The following is an 18,928-nucleotide window of genomic DNA, read 5'->3' on the forward strand; positions in this document are numbered from 1 at the left end:
GATGAAGCGATTGTTTGACGTGAATATTGATATAATTAGTTATCAAAAATTATTCAAAGTTGTTGGTAGAAGTTTGGACGCTCAAATTCAGAATCTAATCATGATTCTCATCATAATAATTATTTGAAAAACTTGGCACACAAGAAATTATATAAGGTTTCAAAATGGTAAACTTGACTTTGATAGAGAAATTCTTCATGTTAAATAATTGGTCTATATGACATCTACTTATTTTAAGGAGCACATTCATTCTTCAATTCACGAGTTTACAACTACTAAATATTTTGGCATCAAATGTCGACCTTCTCCTACACCTAGACTCATACAAGTTAATTGGTATTTTCTTAGTCATAATAAGATAATGTTCAACTCAAATAGTTCTTCAAGAGAAAATCTTGGAATATCAACTTATAGTGGCATCTTTAGGGATAATTTAGGAACATTCTTGGGAGCTTTATTAGCTAAGATTGAAGTTTGCACCTCCTTTCAAACTCAACGACATGGAATTATGATTGCTATTGACTATGCTAACAGGAAGAATTTGATAAATCGTTCAAGAGTTATCAATTTTCGTTTGTAATAATGACCAAAATTTTCAGCCATTTTTTAAATAATAAGGAAAAGATAAAGTATATTTTAAATTATTTGGTTCAGCCATTTAGGTGATAAAATATTTAAACAATTCAATAAGTAGTCAGGATTCTTGAGTGACAAAAATAATCAATATATTTTAGCGAAAAGTTACCACAATATTCTTAGTTAAAATCAAATATTTATTATTCTCTTATGACAATTTAGTTGATAGTTGTGTAAGTACATTCGATGAAATTGTTGCAAAATACAAGAAATTAAAATCTGACGGAACTTTTGCAAAATATAAGACTCGTCTTGTAGAAAAAGATTTTAGACAAAGAGAGAGTATAAATTTCTTCTATACTTTTTAACCAATTTCAAGGAATAACACCCATTAGGATACTCAATCTATTTGCAGATAGTTCGTAATGTACGTCAAATGAATGTTAAAACTACCTTTTGAATGATAACTTGGAAGAAGAAGTCTATATGGAGCAACCTGAAGGTTTTTCTGTTCAAGAACAAGAAAATAAGGTCTCTAAGTTAGACAACTATTTGTACGATCTTAAAAAAGATCCTAAACAATGACATGTAAAGTTTGACAATTTGACTATCTCAAATGAGTTTAAAGTGAATGAAAGTCACTAATGTATTTATTAAAAGTCTAAGAATGGTATTTGTACTATCATATGTCTCTATATAGACAAATTGCTCATATTTGCTTCAAACATTCATGTCATAAATAATGTGAAACAGTTTTTTTGTAACAACTTCGATCTGAAAGATCTTGAAGAAGCGAGTGTAATCTTCAATATTAAGATCACTAGGTCAGAAAAGAGAACTTTTTTGAATCAATATAACTATAATGAAAATATTTTAAATAAAAACAATTACTTTAACCATAAACCCACTTGAATCCCATATGATCCAAGTGCTAAACTCTATAAGAACATTGGTGATAACAAAAGATGATTTGAATATGTGATCATCATTTGTAGCCTCAGGTATGCCACTGATTGTATTAGACCCGATATTTCCTATGTCGTATTGTTGTTGTGTAGGCTTACCAGTAGACCTAGTATATATTGTCGAAACACCATTGAAAGAGCATTAGATACCTAAAAAGGACCATGAACCTCAAATTACGTCATCAAAAATTTCTCGTTGTTTTGAAGGAATACAACGATGCTAATTAGAACACCTTGTCTGGTGATTCCAAAGAAACTAGAGCTTACATATTTAGCATGGATAAAAGGGCACTCTCTTTGAATTCTAAGAAATAATTAATTCTTGCTCAATCGACTAGGGAATAAAAATGATACCACTTGCAGCCACTAGTAATAAGCAACTTGGTTGAGAGGCTTACTAGCAGAGATTCCCCTGCACTAAAAATTGATGTCTTATGCGTTAATCCACTATGATAATATCACAACTATTTCAAATATTAAAAATTGTTATCACCATGGTAAGAGATCTCAAATATGTTATAAGCACAACAATGTTAGATAGTTTTTCTCTACATGAATGTTATAATAAATCATGTTCGTACTGATTACAATTTAGCTGACCCTTTGAGAAAAGGATTAGATAAAGAGAAAATATAAAATAAATCCAAAAAGGATGAGACTATTTCCATTAGATCAATGAGTCACCCATCATGGTAATAATCCGACCAAAAAGATTGAATATCCGAAGAATTAAGTTATGAAGTGATATGAGATGAACATAATATTAAAAATGAAGAAGCATGATTCTTAAAGTGATGAGAGGTTAAGATAATAGAAAATATTAGTGATATATATACTTCATGTGGACGTAAGTACCTACCTACATGAGTATTATTGATAGACCCACTTTTATGAATGTGGAAGTGAGTCTGCTTCATTTGGAATCTCATGCAAAAATGCATGTGACGTTCATTAAATCGAGATAGCACAAGTTTTTAAGAATCAACCTAAGAAAAATATATATGTGGGTCAAATGTCACAGATATAGTTCAATACCAATGTTTCTCTTGTTAAATCATAATTTTACTCGTCATGTTAAGGATCAAGTTTGTTGGTACCTTTGTTGGTGTACTATTTTATAGAAGCGTTTGACGCTACTTCTAAAATATTTAGTTTAAATTCCAATGGAGGATTGTTGGAACACTTGCAATATTATGTGTTAAGTCTACATGTGGGATAGTGAATTGAAATTTTTTATTGAGTCCCGCATTGAAGAATTTTCAAAATTTTCAAGCATTTAAAGAATTTTCTTGGGCTGTTCCCTAAAGGGCATACAATTTTGAGAACGAAGGGAGTGCTCTCAATAATTTCACACTAAATGCATGACCTTCGGCTTAGGCCAAATTTGGGTTCGGTGTTAATATGTATTTTTATACCTGAAATTTTAATTTTTTAAAAGAAAACATTGATTTTGAAATTGACACATCATCCCTTTCACGCACAGACATGATCGTTGAGCATATGCCCGTGCTTGGTGTACATTTAATTTCACTGAGCCTTTATTCCTCGTTTCTCTCCCACCATTTTAGTTTCATCGTTCATTTCAATAATATTCAAATAATTTGGACTGTTGGCTCAAAGGCCAGTATTATATATTTTTAGTATTAATAGTGAGTATCGTAACCCCTATGGTTTGGCCTGTTTGTGAAAGCTTTGAACCTTAAGACTGTGCTCTTCTCAAGGTCATTAGTTTGAATCTTGAAGTTTCTTGAAGATAGTCTGTCACACTATATTTTGAGCATTCAATTTCATTATTTTAAAGTAATTTTTGTGGTAATAAATTTCCATATGTAGGTTTTTAATAAAGATTATGAAGATACATGAAAAATACCAAACCAAGTCAAAATTAACTTAACTAGAAAAGTTTCATAGTATTTTACTATGTAAGTTACTATGACAAAGCAAGGAAAGAACTAGCACACAAATCCTAAAATAAAATTAGGGGAAAATCACAAGAAACAAGCATATCAACGCGCCTTCAAGCACTATCTAGTACAAAACAAGAAAAATGGTGTAGTCCTAAAACAAGCAGTGTAATTCAAACAATCTTTTAGAGTTGTAAAACAAAATAAACGTCCAACTGCAACACTGTTAAGTGAAAGAGCAATGTGATCCTAGGATTTCATAGTATTTTTTCTATAAATTAAAAAACATGTTTAGTCATTAGGGCAGGCTCATTTCTGTACCAAGGATCATTTCTGAGTCTAAGGCATATTTCTATACCAAGGAAAAGGGAAAACAAATGATACCACTAGCTGTAGGATCATTCCTAATCGTTTGTAAGTTTTAAGTTTTGTTTTTCTATCGTCAAAATCATGAATTCCTTAAGGATGAGTGGCTAGTTCTCTTACATTAAATTTCCTTTAGTTGATTATACCTTAAGCATGTGATTATGTAATTTTTCGTAATTGTCTAAGTAATGGATTTCTATTTTATAATTATATAGTGTTATATGAGTTTAATGCTTTCTCCTGTCTACGAAATTGAGAGAATTGATTTATATGGTAATTGAGACTTAGCGTTGGATTGTATATATGATTGGTATTATGAGATTATAATAATATTTTATGTTGTGACTAGAATAATCTCAGTCATAAGTATATTCTTACACGCTATAAAACATTTTTCAATTGCTACAGGAGACTCCTAATATCAGGGTTTGTAAGACAATATTCTTATTTACATGCCATAAAGCCTTCGTGAGTTATGATTAGAGACTCTAAGTATCTCAGAGGTTGCTTAAGATGAAACCGAGTTTTGTAAAAGGTCATAATTAAAAAAAGAGTTATTATTGGTTCAATCATGAGATTTCTCACATCTAAGGATAAGTGATTCGAAAGGAAAACTTATTTTTATAATTGTATTTGTTAATCATTAGTTAGCTTTCTAGTTTTTACAAATTACAAACAAAACCAATAATTGTGCTTTGTGCGCCTCCATTACTGTTACAAACTCACTACGGTGCATTCACAAGTACAAACACCTTGTCCCTGTACGAAGTTAACACAATCTTTGTGGATATGATAATTTTATTTGTCACATTGTAATTTTAGTTGGCACAAATATTACAACTATATTTTTACAATTGACAATGCTAACAATTCATGTGTTGGGTCAATTTTTACAGAATTTTACTTTAACTTCAATTTAATCTTGCTAGTGGATAGTGAGATTGTTCTTTGTAATCAATCAATCCTAAGACAACATATCAAGTTTCCAGATGAAATAAAATAATATAGATTTCACTCAAATTTCCACTCACACACTAAAATTTCTAAGTTTTCTCTCTTCTCTCTATTTTAAACCCTTACTAAAATTTCTAAGTTTTCTCTATTCTTTCTATTTTAAACCCTTTGAGTTTTCATAGCCATTCTTCTTTTTGTACTTGTTGAGTTTTCTGAATATTTCTCTATTGCTCTAAAAAATGTTTCTCTATGTAGAAAAGTTCTTTCGAAGAAATCTTTAAAAAATTAGTCGGCTTCGAATATTTTCTCTTTGCTATATCAATTATTATAAGTGGTCTACATATCATAATTTAAAGGTTCAATTTTAGATTCAGAAATGATAAGAGTACACCAAAAACTATACCAATACCATATATACATAAGTTTCATGCACTTTTGCTTTTTTTAATAACTAGTATATAACCCGCGCGTTGCGCGGTAGTCATGTAATATATTGTTGTCATTGTTTATAAAATTTTAAATTTTATCAAAAAAATTTATTATATTGTTTCGTTTGTGGAATGTTTTTCGAATGATTTAATTATTATATGTAGTTTTATAAATACATATTTGAGAAAAAGTTTAATTTTAAGAATAATATAGATGATCAGTTGATTATATTGGTAGGATTTTATTATAATGAGTTTATTTGAATCAATATTATATATGAGTTTATTATAATATTTAAGAATATGTTGAATTTTAAGGAGTAATAAAAAAGATCAATATAATTTTAAATAACATAAGAACTATCAAAATGTTATCAATTAGCTTATATCTAAAAAATTTAATGATTTTAATGAATGAATATTATATAAAACAACAATTAGATTAGTTGGTAATTTTTTTAGTGATTATCATTATTATGATTATTATCTATTACTATTATTTATTATTATTATTATTATATAAATATATTATTATCTTAATATTTAAAATATATTAATGTTAAATTAATTATCAAAATTAATTTATAATTATATAAGAATTAAATTTTAGAAAATAAACAAAATATTTAAAATAAAGTTTAATATATAAGATAATTTTTTTTGTGCCAAGTCTTGAACTAAGTATCCCAAGGTTGAAGGGTAAGTTTACAACCAAGGGACTTCTCAGAAAACTGGCAAGCATTTGATTAGAATTTGTTTAAGTAAACATTTGATTACAATTTGTTTAAGTACGCATTTGATTACAATTTATTAATGTAGATTTGCTTTCTAGTCCTTCACTACACAAAAGAAATTAGGATTTGTTGTTTATAGTTTGTGGGTTATTAAATAACCACAAATTGAATTAAAATTAAAGAATAAAAATAAATTTAAAGATTTAATTTTTTTAATTAATATTTTGCAATTATCATGGAGTCAATGAGATGAGATTGTATGGATTATAGAAATTAACTAATAATACTATTGTACTATTATTTGTCAAAAGTGTGTGTATATATATATATATATATATATATATATATATATATATATATATATATATATATATATATATATATATATATATATATATATATATATATATATATATATATATATATATATGAGAAACAAAATCTTAAATTTTAAGCTTAAGAAATTAATTTGGAGTTCTTTACAAAGCATTTAATATCACAACTAAAAATTTAGGCCAAATAAAGACAAATTAGAATATCATTCTTTTAGTAGAGATTATTGTGTCATAGTTCACTATCTATTAATAATTGAAACAAAAATATTGAATATTAGATAATAAATAGAAGAGTAAAAATAATAAAAATAACAAAATATAAGAATATTACAATCTATTTTCTTAAATTTCTTTACCAAAAATAATGTGATGCTTTAAAATGTATACCTACAAAATAAACATAACTAAAAATTAATCAATAATAACAAAATTAGGAATAAAAGAAAATAAGAATAAATATAAATAAAAATAAAACACAATATAATAAATTGAAAATTTATTTTTTTTTATAAATATTTTATGTTGTATTCATTTAATTTACCATAATATTTATAAAAATGCAAAATCTTCAAAATATGCCTAAAAACATGAATAACAAATACAAATATTAATAAAATTAAGAATGGAAGGAGATAAAAAAATATGACACAAAAAAATAAAAAATATTGTTTACCATGATATTTACTAAAATGCTAAGTCTTCAAAATACACCTTAAAAAACATAATCAACAAATAACAAACAACAATAACTATTAAAAAAATAGCAAAGAACTTAATTTATGAAAAGAAATATGAGAGATTGAAGAAGTTTTATGAGCAAATTTTATTTTGTGTCTTCAAAATACACCTAAAAAAACATAATCATTCAATAGCAAACTTCAATAAATATTAGATGAAAATAACAAAGAACTAATTTATGAAGTGAAAATTGAGAGAGTGAAAAAGTTTTGTGAACAAACCTTATTTCGTGTCTTCAAAATACACCTAAAAAACATAATAACAAATAACAAAATTAATAAATATTAGAAGAAAATAAGAATGAATCAGATTGCAAAATTACATACTAAAAAATTGTATGCTCCGAAGAATATTGATAGTGTGATTTGGATGCGTGCAAGGAACTTCTATTACAAACTGACATGTTAAGAAGAGTAAGGCAAGGTAAAATCTCTTGTGGGTAAACTATATGAAAATGAGATTCATTACTAAAGATAAAGGTCGGATCCCTTGCAAAGTTACATGCATCATACATAAATAAGTAAACGTGGCCACTAAAAATATGTCAAGAATGGAAGTTTGGTTTTATTTTAATTTAGTAAACAACATAAATTTATGTAGTGGGATTTTAGTTATTAATTATTAATTATGAAAAAAAACCGTTTTTATTATTTGACAATTTAACTAATAAATTATTATTGTGACGTTTTGTTTTAAATTTAATTATTAATTATGAAAAAATTGGTTTCAATTATTTAGCAATTAAATAGTTAATTGTTATTGTGTTTAATGTGTTTTATTAGTGTCATTACTACTACTACTAATAATAATACAATAAATAATTAATAAATTGAAAATAGTAATTAAAATAATAATTTTTTATATGCAAAATTATTAGTTAGTAGGATGATTATCAAAAAATAATAATTTAATAATTAAAAGAGATAGTGGAATAAAGAAATTAGTTAGTGAAAAAATTATCAAAGAAATAATAATAATAATTTAATAATTAAGAATAATTTAATAATTGATATAGTGGGGTTTTAGTGGGTTTCAGGAATCATATTTTGTTTATAATTTAATTATTAATTATGAGAATAAAAATAGTTTCTATTATTTAAAAATTTAATTAATTAATTAATTATTATTGTGACGTTTTATTTTAATTTAATTATTATTTATGAGAATAGAAACGATTTATGTTATTTAACAATTTAACTAATTAATTATTATATAATAATAAATAATAACTGAAAATTCATTACAAAAATAGATAACTTCTCCCTATATTGTACATTTCAAATTTAAAAAATTATAAATAATAAATATTTTAATATAAATGAAGAAGATTGTTTTATAAATAAAGTTAAATTTTTTTTTGTTTTATGTTATTAAAATATTAAAATAAAATGCTTATAAACTTTAAACTATCATATCAATTAATTTTTATTTTTATAATATTTTATCTACTTCTTTTCTTTAACACATAATTTTTAGTTCCATAAAAATATTTTTATTTTATATTATTAAATTATTAAAATGAAATGCTTATGAACATTAGACTATTCTATTACTTTATCTTTAGTTCCATTTTTAAATTATTATTTTTATAAAATTTTATCTACTTCAATTCTTTAACATATATTTTTTAATTTGGAATTTTTTTTAGTAATTATCAACATGATTTGGGAAACTTTAAATGTTAGATATAAAAATCATTTTGACAAATATAAAATAAAAAATAATATAATAATTATATTGTTTATAAAAAAAATTAATGTCACTTTTTATTAAAAATTAATTGTAAAGAATTAATGTTTAAAAAATGAAGATATATATTTTTTAGTTTAGAAGATTTTTTAAATAATAATTAAATATATATAATTTGGAATGCTTTGACAGAACGACACATCATCTTGAGTGTTTTGAGAGGATGACACATCATCTTGAAGCTAGGGTTTTGTCCAAAATTGTCATCATGACAACCTTACATTTATATTAAGTAGATTTTTCTTTTTCCGATATTTGTGTCAAAACCAAAATGTTTTTGAAAAAAATATGGTGTAGATATGATGTAGAGGTTTTTCCATGTAAGCATAGTGTTTTAGATTTGTTCCTACGGTACAGTGAGATGCCAAATAATGTAATTGAGTTGTTTTATTTAAAAAAACTTCATAATTAATAGGTTACAAAATTTTAGACTGGATCGTATAGCATTTTACAGAGAGCGATCAGATGTGCGACGCAATCAATAATCTTTTAGTAGAAGAAAAAAACTATTTTTCAAAATAATTTCAAATTAGAAACAACATTTCTTAATGTACATGTATCAAAATTATAAAAGTCAGGTCTCTACGGTTCTTTGAAAGTTGAGTATAGATAGAGGAAGATGAATTCTAAAGTCTTTTGTACCCATATTCTTCATTTTAACAAATAATTACTCATATTGATTGTAGAATTTTTAAACTAAACCGTCATTACATGTTTTTTTCTTCCCATATATGTCATGTGACTCATGTTAACAGAATAAGCGTAGTATATTACGGAGTATTTAATAATTATAGTAAACTTCGCCGACGTATTCCTTTTGTGAGAGAGAAAAGAAAAGTATGATAAACAAAAGGTGACTTTTGCATTTGACATGGTCAGTTCTTACTTACTAATTAGACATTGCCAAGTCAGTCATCAGTGGCTCTTAGCCAATAGCCACCCAAATTGAAGTTGGTTGCGTCAAGGAAATGCGAGTGGAGAGGAAGTGGGCTACAATCACTCGAGTACATTTTACTTGAAAAATTGTTTTATATTTTAAATTTTAAATAGTTTATGTTATACATTTTGATTTAAGATAGAGACCATATACTTTTATTTTAAGAGAAACTCTAACCCCACCCTTTAGATCTCTTATCTATTACGTGTGTTTTTAAAAATATCCACCGTTTTTATAAATGTATATTCGAAAACATTTTTTTTGTTTTGTTTTGGATTTGAATGTCACGCTTTTGAGAGATATCATTTTTTTTTACATTTGGGTAATTACGTTTCGTAGATGCACATACGGAACATTCTGTAGGTATATATACGGAATAAACCCATAACCAATAAATCTGAAAAACAACATTTATAACGAGAAAAACAACATTTTTTTTATTAACATCGGTCGCCATTACATCGATAATTCCAACAGAAAATTAAATATTACATATCAATAGTCCGGTGGGCGCTTGCAACATCTCTAAGATTTGCTCGACTGTTCTTTGGACCGTTGCTACAAACTCGAGTGGGATTTTCTTTTCGAAACCTTCATACGTTCGCCACATCACCAAAACATATACTCGGTTCTTGAGTTCAAAGTTGCTGTAAACGAAGTTCCCTTCGTCGCCAAATGAAGGTGGCCGATACTCGAGCTTCACAACCTTCCGTTTGTCACCGTAAGGTAGGAGATATTGGATTTCTTCGATGATATCTTCGAGCGAGGTGTATTCTTGCACTTTGATCGTCCGCCCGAGTGTTTTGCCGTCGGAGTAGGAGACACTTGCGACATGCCAACAGATGTTGTACTCATATTGAGACATTTTTGTGTTTGTATGAAAAACAACATTATAAACCCCAAATTTATAGAAGACCTAGGTGAACATGGACCACACATTTTCTGTAACAGAATGTTCCATAGGTATATCAACGGAAGGATGTCAGATATTTTGCTTCCGTAGTTGTACCTATGAAAAAACCCATAAATTTCTAAATAAGTGACTTTCGTAGATATATCTACGGATGTTTCCATGTTAGTTTTCTAACAGAACATAGTTAAATAGCAGTAGCAGTATGAAAATAAAATACAAACTAAAGAGTGCAATGTTATAATTGACAAAAAATGATTATATTGCAATGTTAAAAGCGTGCATATATTACACTTGAAACTAGAAAATACATCAAACGAATTGTCGCCGACTGAATCTATTAGTGGTTTCAATTTTGACTTTTCCTTATTCGATTCTTTTTTGATGTTGTATAATCTTTCGAATTCGTGCATCCTATCAACGAAAACATCCGGCCACGTCTCGACATCTACAGTATGATGAAGCGTCCATTCCGGTGATGTAGGTGGTATGTGGCATTCCGGTTTCAAGTAAATTTGCACAAAGTGACTCATTTTTAAAATCCATCCAATACACATGATGCGATCATTTGAATTTGTAGGTGGTGCGGTGCAAAGTGGGAAAAAGGTTTCCGAAAAACTATAACGCGTCAAGTCAATGCACACTATATCATAGGCATATGCAATAATATGTCTCATTTTCGGGAATTTCATCCATTTTGACATCGATGCGTAAGCGCCCATCCATGGCACAAGAGCTTCGTTAACCGCTTCAAATTTAGCTTCCTCTCCATATAATCGCGCGTACGAGTCTTTATGCGTCTTCAACTCTTGGATGAGTTGATGACGGACAAACGTATGGCTACCCTCTCCATTACCAAGCAACGCCGAGACGGCCCGATAACCGCAATTATCGTCTCCCGCAACATCTATGATCTGCTTGATGTAGGGGTGCATAAAAACTGGCATATCTTCGATGAATGAAATTTTTGGTGAAATAGGCATCTCTTCGATGATTGGAATTTTTAGTGGGATAGGTGTCGGAGGCGTTTTGCTTATGCGAGCTCCTTTATATGAACTTTTTTGAGATTTTTGAGATTTAGGAGTCAGTGAGTCGGGAAAAAGTTTATCGACAAGCTCATAATACGAAGGAGCACGTGTAGTTGAGTTGTCATCCGATGTAGGCTTCAATTTCTTCGAAGCATCCTTTGTCTTAACCGGTTGAGAAGGCACTTTCATGTCGATTGTTTCAGGATATTCAATCTTCCGCAATTGTTATTTGATGTGGAGTTTCATGTTGTCATCGTCCTTCGAAAACCTCTCTTGTATCGCTTCCAATTCGGACGTAATAAAGATATTTGTTTTTTCTCCTTCGATGCAACCATCATCATCAAAACTAAGTCTTTTCCAATGAGGGATAACTTCGTCCATTCTTATTGGCTCACCTAGTCTCACTTTTTTTAGCAATAACACAACCAACGGGAGACCATACGTTCTAGTAATAGTGAAACCACACTTCACACTATCGGAACCGATAGTTTCACCTTGTTTGGCCTCGTGAAAAATAAAGTTTAACCCGGCCCGAGACATATTGCCAACAATTGAGAATAAAGAATGTTGTCCCTAAATCGATGTTCCAACACCGTAATGCTCCGACCAAATGTGGTTTGTATCTCATTATGTTGGTTTTTGAACATAAGATTACGGTATCCCAATCTCGACACAAGTCACCCTTGCTATTAGCCAACCAATTTTTCAAACTAGCATGTGCCGATTCAACTCTATTGGTGGTTGTATTCCCAAGGTGTCAGACATTATCAGTCCACACACACACACAAACTTCTCCTTCACCTTATCAAGAATGGTGCTTTCAACGTGTTTCAATAAATCAGGGTACTTTTCACACACTTTCCGAAATTGAATGAAGGAATTAGCGTATAATTCTTTGGTCGACGAATTTACAATACGATTCCATGCATTCATTAATTGTTCAACAATCACACCGGGCTTCACCGATTTTCCACCTTCGATCTCTACTTGTTTCGTCCCGATCGCGAGTTTAACCTTACTTCTCACATTACATGTTATGTGATATCGACAAAGTAATGTATTAGAAGAAGGAAATACCTTTGCCACTGCATTCATCAAAGTGATATCATGGTCCATAACAATCGCTTTGGGCATCTCGACTCGTTCCTTCAAAAGTGACTGACACACCTCTAATGCCCACCTAAAATTATCCTTTTTTTCACACTCCAAAAAGGCAAAACCAACGGTGTATGTCTTCTTGGTGGAAGTCGATACTTGTTGGTCTTGTAGGTAGAATCGAGAAGGAGCACTGTCGGGAAAGTGTTGAACAACTTTATCAAATCCGGATGAGTCCAAAAAATATCTCGGACCGTAACCCTATCATCGCAAGTTCTGTACCGCGACACATATTTGTTATCATCCAACATCTTCAACAGTTGTTGCATCTAACTTCTATCTCCCCTAATCGTCTTATTATTGTGGTACCGGATGTTATACACTTACCTTATATTTGATACATTGTCGGGTTCCTTCCGTTTTCAATGTGGCAAGTATATTTTTCGGTTGGACAAGATTCAAGGACATGTCATTAATACATGTCTTCTCTTCCGGATTGAGTCAGCACATACTAGGATGACCTTGTAATTTTTTGCACATGTCATGGTTATGCAAACAACAAATAACACTTAATCTCCACTTTTTGCTAGCCACCATGTAACCACGAATTTCAAAAGGACACTCGCATTTTCTAGAATCTGTGTCGTCTCTTTTAAACTTCCTTAGAGGATAATATTTTTCACTTCTTTCAGACAACATTGTTACGAAAGTGTTTCTTCTTGCGTACCATTATTCGATATTCTTATTACCGCACCGAAACCAAGGTTAGTTGCATTCCTACGAAGCCATGTGAGCATGTGTTCCCTATCATCAAACTCTTGCTTGTTGTGGCACCGCTGACATCTACCGCCTTTACGCCTACCCCTTCAACGTTCGGAGAAACATCCGCTAAAGGAACTAATTCTCTTGAGATATTATCCGGGTGCACCATACCTATTCGTAACCAATAACACAATAATGCAAAATTACAAGACTGCTGGAAAAAACAACACAGACACGTTCCGTAGATGTACCTCCGGAACGTGTTCATCTTCAACACGTTCCGTAGATGTACCTATGGAAGCAACATAACTTTTTTCTTTTTGCAGAAAATTGATGCATAATGTGAGCAATCCAGTGGATAAAGATAGCTATTTACCTGAAATTCAGTCTTCTTTTGCTCCCTATGATTTGTTGCACCAAAAAGTTGGAGCTTTGGATTAGAAAATGATATTGATGAAGTAGGGTTTTTTAGGGTGGTGAGAGTGAGTGTTGAAGAAGAAATACAACAATGGGGGAGTGATCATGTTGGTTCAAACTATATCAGATACATCTACGGAATATTCTGGCGCTAAGTCATTCCGTAGATGTACCTACGGGCTACGACACAATCCTTGAACTCAATTTATGTATATTTTTTCCCAACATACACTAATTTAAAATGCTTCCGTAGATACACCTACGGAAAAAACCAAATTTTTTTAAAAAATAAGTGCTTCCGGATATGCATCAACAGAAGCATGGGGCATAATTGAAATTTCGCCAAATGAATAAGAGATTTAAGGGGTGGATTGAGATATTCTCATAATATTTAATGATAGACAATACAAAATGAATTCGTATATACCAATCGTTAGTTGGTCCAGTGGTGATTGGCGCTGGACTTGGTAGGGAGAACCGCGGTTCGATCCCCCGCAACTACGATCGGGAGGGGGATGGAACCACTTGATGCCAGAACTCGCCCCCGAACCGGACTAAACCGGTGGTATTAAGCCAAAAAAAAATGAATTCGTATATGTTTAATTATGCGGTGAAAAAAATTGATGTCGAGTGAATTGATTTTGTAAAATTGATTATAATTAAAAGTCAATTGAATGTGAAGTGATTTATGTTTGAATTACTTTATGTAAAATTTAGTTGAACAATAAATTTTAATGTAAAAATCATATATAAATTTAAAAGCTATAAATTTTATTTTTAAATATAATCAATTTTAGAGACAGAATCAATTCTTTTTTAAAAGAATTAAATATCTCAAAATCATTCTAAAATCAATTATACACCTCTAAAATTATTTTTATCTATTAAAAAAAAATAAGCCAAACATATACTTCATCTCCATTATAAAACTGGATCCTCTGATTTCTATTCTTAATATATTTCTTTAACATTTCCTCTATTTTTTTTAAATTTATTTTATCTACTTTTCTCCACCAAAATAAAGACCATCGTTTCTCTTATTTTATCCAAAAATTTCTTAAAACTACTCTTATTTTTTCTTCTTAAAAATAGAGAATCCTTTCTAGAGAATATTTTGTTTTTTCCCTGCAAATCTTTTCTTCTTTAAATCTCCAATAAAATTTTCACAACGAGTCATTTCCATAATTCCCACAAAGTCTGTTTTTTATATCACATCCCCAATCAAAAAAAGAAAAAGAGTCCATAAACTCATTCATGGCATAAACATATTATCTCATTGCATTACGGGACAAAAATTGACTACTTAATACTTTACTATCTTCCACCACAAATATATGAAGAGTGACCTCTTCATATACTAGGATCGAAGATATTTAAATACGGGTAGCTGTCATACCTCATTTTTGTCCATTGCCCATTTCATGCATTTATTTGATGCATAATTTCATTTTTTGAAAAGTCAAATTAAAAAGTCAACTGTGCCACTTTTTGGTCTTCATCATTTTAAAAGTTAATTTTTAGTTATTCATTGATCATTACAATTAAATCTATTTCATTCCAATTTATTTAAAAAATAAGGTCAAAGTCAATTTTTTTATTATATTGATTTTTAATTAAATCCAACCGTCAAATTAATTTTGGTTTGGCAAGAGTTTCAATCCAAAAGTTTGCTATTTTGTTCAATTCTTTTTAAGTTCAAATTCAAAGATATTTCTCATTTGTGAGCCATTTTTTTGAGTTTCACTTTCAAGCCATATTTCAAGGGCCATTTGTAAGCCAATCTCAAGTTATTTTGCTAAGCCTTTTTTCAAGGCTTTCAAGCATTGTTTCTAAACCAATTTTTAAGTCATTTTAAAGTCAAAATTTAAGTGATCTTTCAAGCCATTTTCTTAAGCCATTTTAAGTCATTTCTTAAGTCCATTTTCAAGCCTTTTTTTTATGCCAATTTTTGAGCATCTCAAATTACACATCTCAAATTTCATCCTAACCTTTCCTTTAACATCTATTCAAAGGCCACGATTCATCCCTAAGAATTCCCATATATCCTGCATTTATTTTCCTCCCAAACTCAAAATTACTCACTGAATTTGCACTCTAATCTCTCATTTTCCCCTCCTAAACTCACTCAATTTTTTTCACTTTCTATCCCTATAAATTGAACCTAAAGCGAGATGAACAGAGGAGGAAGAAACAACTATCAAAATGCTTCCAAAATCTCAAAACATTTCCTCCAAATAGCAAATGACCATTAGAGCTTCACTTGAAGCTCTAATCCGTCGCCGGAATTGAGGTTCGCCGAACTAGCTCCGGTTGGATAAATAGTGTTCTCATCCTTTTTGCGCTTTCTTTATACCACGCTGAACAAAACCCTCAAACCATTGTTTAAATATGCTACCCATTTCCATTTACTTTTGCTTTGAAGGATTATGTTTTTTTTGTCCAACGCACTCCATTGTGCCACAGAGCCCTACCCTTTAGATTGGGCTGGTTGCATTTTTTTTTTAATTGCAACATGTATTTTAAAATCAACACCACTCATCTATTTCATTCCATTTTCTATTTTCTTTCAAAATTCAATAAATCATTTAATTAGTAAAATTAAATTGATTAATATTATTTTAATTTTGCTAATTAACTTGATTAATTAATTGAAATAATTTTTTTTTTGTACAAAGGAGGGCCAAGCCGAGAAACAAAAAACTACACAGCTAAAATCCTAGGATACAGTTCATCACTGTTATCCATCATAACTTGATGCACCAACCAGTCTGGTATCTCCTTGAAAATCAAAGTTTCTTCTTCAAGTTTCTTCCCTTCCAGAGCTAACAAATTAGCACACTTGTTAGTTTCTCTATAATTATGGGTTATCTCCACTTCTTCAAAAGTTTCCATGAGCCTCTTAATTTGCCACACCAGATTTCCCGCCGCTGAGCCTCTACTAGTTTCCTGCAAAATCATCTCCACTGCCTTCCTCGAGTCAGATTCTACAACCACCTTATTACACCCAATGTCTATAACCAGCCTCAGCCCACTAAAAATACTCCACAACTCAGCCATCAGAATACTACAATATCCGATGCTTTTCGAAAAGCCTCCTAGCCAATTGCCCTTTTCATCCCTTACAATATCGCCACACCCCGACAACCCATTAATGTTATGAGCTCCATCAACATTCAACTTAACAAAAGAAGTCTTTGGTGGTCTCCACTTCAAAAACTGCTTAACTTTACTCTGAACCATAATCCTACCATTTATCCTCATTGCCTCATTATAATGTTTCCAATTATCCATGATGATCTCCTTTTGATGAAAAGGTCTATAGTAATTCGCATCATGTTTTTCTTTGTTTCTCCATCCCCACACAGTATGACAACCTATCGCCCAAATATTGCACCAGTCCGGATCCAGATTGACATTACCACTCATCTTAATATCTAGCCACTGCTGCCAATTGTCCTGGAAAAAAGCTCCATGCAACCCCGCTGGGACCAAACTTTCCCACATGCCTCGAATCTTATTACAGTCCCGCAAGGCATGAAGAGCAGTTTCGTTTGCAGCACCACAACACGGGCACCCATCAACCCCAAAGCCAGCGGCACTAATACGATAATTAGTGCAAAGACGATCATGATGCAGAATCCATATAAAGCTACGAACACGTTCCGGTACTTTCAACTTCCAAATTCTCTTCCACTCGTCACTAGCATCATCCTCCCCATTTTGAGTCATCTCTCTGTACATCTGGCCAATAGAGAAATGCCCATCCTCATCTGTAGCAATGACTAGCTTGTCTTCACCACTTTCCTCTACCGGTGTGGGAATAGCCGCAATCCTGAGCTTAGCACTCCCAGGAAGCCAATACAAAACATTCCAATTCCACATACCATCTCCATCCACTAGATCACAAAGACGTGCCCCTAGCAGCTCCTCTGGGATGATAATATCCATATCAGCAATGCAACGGCCTTTATCAAACCAATTATGATCCCAAGGTTTAATCGTGTGCCCATCACCAATCCTCCACAAACTAACATCCAGCATCTTGTTCGAAGTGCTAACAATAGCTTTCCACAGATTAGAGTCTGTGGTTTTAGCTTTGAAATACCATCATTTTGCTCCACCTTGTACTTATGTCTCAACACATTACACCACAGATCCTTCTCCCCATTAATAATCTTACACCCCAACTTCATAACACAACTCTGGTTCATGATGTTAAGATCCCGCAAGCCAAGGCCGCCATCCTTCTTAGCTTTTGTAACTGTGTCCTAGCCCACCGCGTGGTGTTTTTTCTTAATCTCCGTATCACCCCAAATAAAACCACGCTGCAGCTTCTGAATATCTTTGATGCACGCTTTCGGAAGAAGGTTGGTCATCATAGGATACACGGGAGTAGCTTCGATGACACTTTTGGCTAGAGTCACTCTCCCCGCGAAAGAGAGATGTCTAGCCTTCCAACTTGATAACTTATTCGCCACTTGATCAACAACGTATTGAAAGTCATACTTCTTTAGAGCTTTCCCTTTGAGAGGGACTCCTAAATATTTACCAAGATCATTAGTTTCACGGAAGCCAGAAACATGTAACAACTTTGTCCTAGTATTCCTCGCAACATTGCTGGAAAAAAGAATACTAGACTTCTCATTACTTATCTCTTGACCTGACATAAGACAGAACTTCTCAAGAGTATCTTTGACACAGCTTAATTGCTTTTCATTAGCCTCCCCAAAAATCAAGAGATCATCCGCAACCATTAGATGAGAGATTTGAATTCCATTTTTTCCGAGTTGAAACGGTTTCCACTGCTTCATATTAACTTCGTGCTCGATTAAGTGAGAGAGCTTATCCATACAGATGACAAAAAGATAAGGTGACAAAGGATCACCTTGTTGAATTCCCCGTTGAGGCCGAAAGAATTCATTTTTGCAACCATTCCAATTGTCGTTCGTCTCTACACTCACCACTCCATGCATGATAACATTAATAATCTCACTTGGTAAACCTACTTCTTCCAACATCCTCCAAATAAA

The sequence above is a fragment of the Vicia villosa genome, unplaced genomic scaffold (assembly GCF_029867415.1).
Source record: "Vicia villosa cultivar HV-30 ecotype Madison, WI unplaced genomic scaffold, Vvil1.0 ctg.001512F_1_1, whole genome shotgun sequence".
Taxonomy (NCBI): domain Eukaryota; kingdom Viridiplantae; phylum Streptophyta; class Magnoliopsida; order Fabales; family Fabaceae; genus Vicia; species Vicia villosa.